Genomic DNA, 6,294 nt, shown 5'->3' on the forward strand with positions numbered 1-6,294 from the left:
AAAAACACATCTAACCCCATCAAAAAATGGGGAGTAGAAATGAACAGAAGAAATATAAATGGCCAAAAGACATATAAAAAAGGCTCCACATCATTAATCATCAGGAAGATGCAAATCAAACAACAATGAGGTACCATCTCACACCACAGAAACTGGCATACATCACGAAGCGAGAACAATCAGTGCTGATGAGAAAGTGGGGAGAAAGGAACGCTCATTCATTGCTAGTGGGAATGCCGCCTTGTCCAGCCCTTATGAAAAACAACATGGAGATTCCTCAAAAAACTGAAAATTGAGCTCCCATTTGACCCAGCTATTCCACTCCTAGGGATCTACCCTAGAAACACAAAAATTCAATACAAAAAAATCCTTTCCTCACACCTGTATTCATCCCAGCACTTTTTACAATAGTCAGACTCTGAAAACAACCAGGATGCCCTTCAATAGATGAATGGCTAAAGAAACTGTATACACAATGGAATATTATTCAGCCATCAAGAGAGATAAAGTCATAAAATTTCCCTATATATGGATGTACATGGAATCTATTGTGCTGAGTGAAATTAGTCAGAGGAAGAAACAGAATTGTCTCACTTATCTATGGGCTTTAAGAAAAATTAAAGACATTGAAATAATTCCCAAAGATGATGGCCAGAAGGGGGTTGGAAGGGAAGAGATGGCAGCATTGGTGATGGTAAGGTTGCACAGTCAAGGGGAGGGTGTTCTTATTATGACTGAAATCCAACTACAATTGTTTGTAATCATGGTGTTTAAATAAATTATTAAAAAAATTTTAAAGAATATTGAATGCCAGAAATATAATCATCAATAACTTTTTCATCCATGGTAACTAAATAAGAATAAATATAAATAAATGAGTGAAGTAAATAAAAATGATTTGCTAAATATGAGTAGCAATAAAGAGGGAATCTCATGTTATTGGAGGAAGGACAGTGGCATTGGTACGATATCAAGTGTTTGAAACTTTATATCAAACAGTTACCTGGATTTCAAATATAAATATCATGATGAAAACTTCCAGAAATTTGAGGAAAAATAAACAATAAAGTCAAAACCTTATTCTTGAAAGTCCAATAGGTGAAGTGGGTAGTATAAGTCCTAGTAAGCTAGTTAGTTTTATATTATTACTCCCACTCTAGTGAAGAGTAAGAAATAAAAAGCAACCACGGATGAAACACGTTATATGTTTTTACCTAAAAATCATTTTTAATTTTTTTAAAGAAAATCCATCTCATAGTTGACATAACCCATCATAATACATTTGTTTCAAGATAAGGAAAAAGCAAATTATTGAAAAAATAGAAAGAAAAACTAAAATATAAAATGAAAGAGAAGAAAAAAGAGAAAAAGTTCAGTAGCAAGCATATTTGTAAAAATTATTGTATCTCCAATAAAGTCATTAATGCAATAGCAGGTTTAATAAGCTCTTTTTAAAAAAAAATTGATAAGGGGCCGGAGAGATAGCATAGAGGTAAGGTGTTTGCCTTTCATGCAGAAGGATGGTGGTTCTAATCTCAGCATCCCATATGGTCCCCTGTGCCTGCCAGGGGTGGATTTCTGAGCATAGAGCCAGGAGTAACTCCTGAGCACTGCCGGGTGTGACCCAAAAAATAAATCATCATAATAATAATAATAGATAAAATATACAATAAAAATGATGTGTATGGCAGTTATTGTTTGCATAGGCCCAAAAAAGTATGGGGAGCTAAAATCTTTTTGAGACACAATTTTATGTATTACCTGGCCTCAGAAAGTTAGACTAAATAAATAGTAGTGGCGGTATCTATGCCTGAATCACATACCAAGTTACAAGAAAAAAAGTCAGATGCACATTTCTTGCCTTTCACTGTAGCATGCGGTTTTTGTTTTTCACTAAAAACGGTATGGTGAGATGGTATTGGGGCCAGGGAGAGTTAGGTGTAGGGCACAAACCTTGCATGAAGTAGGTCAGATTCAATTCCCCCAGTCCCATATATAGTAAATCCTGAGTGTAGAGCCAAGAATAATCCTTGAGCATGGCAGAGTGTAACCTTGCTCCTTCTCAAAAAAGAGATGATGTAGCAGTAAATAATTTTTTATCATAATGCTGTGTTTTGTTTTCAGTTATTGGTTTCTAAAATAAACTTAGAGCAAAAATATGTAGGAATTTTAGAAAGTGTTTTAAATTCAACCTCAACACAAGAATCAAGTTTCAAGAGGGCAAAAGTCATATCTCTATTTCACAGAACTTTAGTAAATGATTGTTCTCAGGTTTCACCCCAGAGTTTATTTTCCTGCAAACTTACAGTTAGAATAAGCCTTTTTTTTTTTTTTAACTTTTTTTGTTTTTTCCAATTGTAGGTTCTGAGTTTTCACTCAAGTTGAATTTCTTTTCTTAGCTTTAAATTCATTTTAGATTTGTAGGGATGTATTTTTGGCTACTACCAACTTTTAGAGGAATTTGGGCCACTCCCAACAGCCCTTCAAGGTTACTTCTGGTTCTGCGCTCAGATATTGCTCCTGGCAGGCACTGGGGATCAAACCTGTGTCTGTCCTGGGTTGACTGCATGGAAGGAAAACGCCCTACCACGTTTTTGATGATTTGATAATTTGGTAATTTTTGATAATTTTGATAATTTGATAATTGACAGGTAATTGTGCATGGTGTTAGAATTAGTTTCTCTACGTTAGCTTGATTAAATAATTGGGTGTATTGGAATGAAGCTTTCAGTGATTTATTTCTGCAAATAATCATTGTCTTTAGAGTATAACATTTTTACCAACCTTTAGCTTTGCAATAAAATTATTTTTAGTGTAATGTACTATCTCTACAGCCCCTTGTACCAACCTATTCTTTGGTAAAACTAGAGGCTAAGTCAATTACTCAATTTTTATTCTTTTCTCTTTTTTCTTTTTGGTTGGGGGTAGATAATGTTGGATCACACTTCCATGTGCTCAGTCTTACTGCTAGCTCTGTGCTCAGGGATCACACTTGGCAACGCTTAAGGGACCAAATGCAGTGCCAGTAATCAAATCATAATCAACCAAATGCTTTATTAAAGCAAAGAGTATTAACCCCTTGTACTATACTTCTGGTCCCAATTTTGCTCCTTAAAACTCATTTTTTCTCTACTAAGACAGATTATTCTAGATGGACTTAGAACTTTCCACATCACTTAAGGAAGGGGAAATTCTCTACACACATTCATAATTTTTAAGGCATAAAAGCAAATTTCAGAACTATCTTAAACTATAAAATATATCCATGATAAAGCAATCAATGTTTCTTAGGGCCAGGCATATGCCATATTTCTATCTATTCTACCTGAATCATTTAAAATGTCAAAGTTGTGGATCAGTTTCTAAAACTTTAAGATACTGCATAACTTGGCTAGAGTTATAGAAATCTCTAGACTTTTTGTTGCTTTAATAGTATATTAAAAGGAATATTTTAGGGTATTTGTATATGTCTAATGTTGATATGGCTTTATCATCTATTCAGTCATATTTTTCATGAAACACACTGATAATTTCCTTCCATTTCTTCCTTACCGATCTTTCATTCGCAGGAGGGTTCCCAGTCATGCTAAAAAGCCCAGAAATCACTTTGGTAGTCGTCCTCAGCTCAGCAAGTAACTTGAGGATTTCTCTAATCATGAATGTAAAGGTGTTTGGTCTAATCAGGGATAACTCAGGATTGCTCAGGGAACTCTGTTGTGCAAAGAATTGAACTCAGGGCCTCATGTGAACAAGTTATGTATTCCACGCCTTTGAGTTAACTCCCCAACACTCTCCATCTCTTTTTCTTTTAATTTACTTTATTAAAAGATTTTGTATTACATATTTGATATGATTGATTGGTAACTCTGCAGAACATATTAGAGTGGTAAAGCAGGGCCATACGCAAAGCATCCATTATGGGTGTAATTCAGCAGGTGTGTTTTCAGCAGGGCTGAGTTTTGCACCCCCGAGATTGCCAGCTTTTTGCTACATGGCCAGAATACCTGATTTCTCATGGCTTGTTTTTTGTTGTTGTTGTTGCTTTGTGGGTTTTGTTGTTGTCGTCTTGTTTTTCGTTTTTTTTTTTTTTTTTGAGAACAGTGAGTCCGTGGATATGACTACTACACCATTACTGTTCTGGTGACTAACTCTTCATCTTTTTTCTTGGGGGGGCCACACCCGTTTGATGCTCAGGGATTACTCCTGGATAAGCATTCAGAAATTGCCCCTGGATTGGGGGAACCATATGAGACGCCGGGGGATCGAACCATGGTCCTTTCCTTGGCTAGCGCTTGCAAGGCAGACACTTTACCTCTAGCATCACCTCACCGGCCCCTACCTCTTCATCTTTTAAGATTACCCAAATCATTGCCATATCACTGAAACTCTGGCAATTTGTATTTATGGTATCTAATTAAATATACATGAATATTCTCATAATTTCATCTTTATTATTTATTTCATTATTTGTTTATGTATTTTCACCCTCACTAAATATCACAAAAGTTATAGTAGGCAAACAGACAAAAAGGAAAATGAGAAAGATGGCACCTTCTGGTTATCAGACTATTGGTTAGTGATGTAGTGATGAGAAAATGAGAGGGTCAATGGCAATCATATATCATTTATTTTAGAATTAGGTACTGGGTTAAGTATGCTTTGGTTAATTTATTGTTTTTGCTTACTTCATGAGACAAGATAGCAGTAGTTTTCAAGGCTCACTTTGGAATCAGATTGCCTAATTATAAACTCTAGCCGATTATAGTTGCTACTTATGTGGCCTCCAAGCAAGTCATTTCTTTATAGAGACTGCTTTATATCTCGTGATTAAAATCAAGACAATAACAACAGTGTCTACACCACAGGGCTATTGTAAAGACTAAATGTACCAAACTCAGAGTGTTGCTTGGATTATAATAATTACCCAATAACAATAAGTTTCAATTCAGTTTTTCAATGTAGTCATTGAAGCAACAGCAAGCAATGGCAGAATCAGTATATGAACTCAAATCTATTTGACTTCAATGCTACAAGAGTTACATATCTTCATTGTCAGTGATAGTGTTCAAAATTTTTAAATTATGGTTCAATAATTGTGAATCAACAGTTTGACCAGTTCAATTCTAGTTTTTGCAAGTGTTATAAAAATCACTTTGGTCAAAATAAAAATTATTAATAAAAAATCAGCTCTAAGCAATCAAAAGAGAATTGGTATAAAACAACTAGGGATTAGTCTTTAATTACAAAGAATACCAGTTTCTCAGCTAAAGTTCTCCAAAGGCTGCACTATTTGTTTTTGTTTTGGATTTTGTCTGGTTTGAAGTTGGGAAAAAATGGGAGTTTAAATTTAAATTTTATTATGTATCGTTTTTAGTCTGTTAATATCTTTAACTATGGATATGTCTTCTCACTTGTTATGGGTCAAGCAATTCTTTTTTTTTTTTTTTTTTTTTTTGGTTTTTGGGCCACACCCGGTGATGCTCAGGAGTTACTCCTGGCTATGCGCTCAGAAGTTGCTCCTGGCTTGGGGGACCATATGGGACGCCGGGGGATCGAACCGCGGTCCGTCCTAGGCCAGTGCAGGCAAGGCAGGCACCTTACCTCTAGCGCCACCGCCCGGCCCCAAGGGTCAAGCAATTCTTTTACTAATGTTTAACACACAGTTCTAATATGAATTACTTATCCAGGTATTATATTTTGGACTTAATGAAATCATCTGAACTCTTTTGGCAGTCAGAATGAACAAAAAGTAGGGCAGGCAAATGTCCTATAAATATTACATATTCTATTTTTTTGGTTAAGAAAACTAATATCCTAAATTGATTATTTTGTAACATATATGCCAACTCTGAGTATTTTCTCTTAAACCAATGTAAGCTGTTATTCCAAGCAGAAATCTTGGTATCTTCTTGATTCTACATTTTCCTCATAACCTATGTGTTATGTCAGTGAATCCATTGACTTTACTTTCAAAATAAATTGAGAACAACAGCACTTTGACAAAGAAGAAATACAAATGGCCAAGAGACACATGAAAAAATGCTCCACATCACTAATCATCAGGGAGATGCAAATCAAAACAACGATGAGATACCACCTCACACCACAGAGAATGGCACACATCACAAAGAATGAGAACAAACAGTGTTGGCGGGGATGTGGAGAGAAAGGAACTCTTATCCACTGCTGGTGGGAATGCCGTCTAGTTCAACCTTTATGGAAAGCGATATGGAGATTCCTTCAAAAACTGGAAATCGAGCTCCCATATGATCCAGCTATACCACTCCTAGGAAT

This window comes from Suncus etruscus, chromosome 16, assembly GCF_024139225.1.
Source record: "Suncus etruscus isolate mSunEtr1 chromosome 16, mSunEtr1.pri.cur, whole genome shotgun sequence".
NCBI classification, from domain to species: Eukaryota; Metazoa; Chordata; class Mammalia; order Eulipotyphla; family Soricidae; genus Suncus; species Suncus etruscus.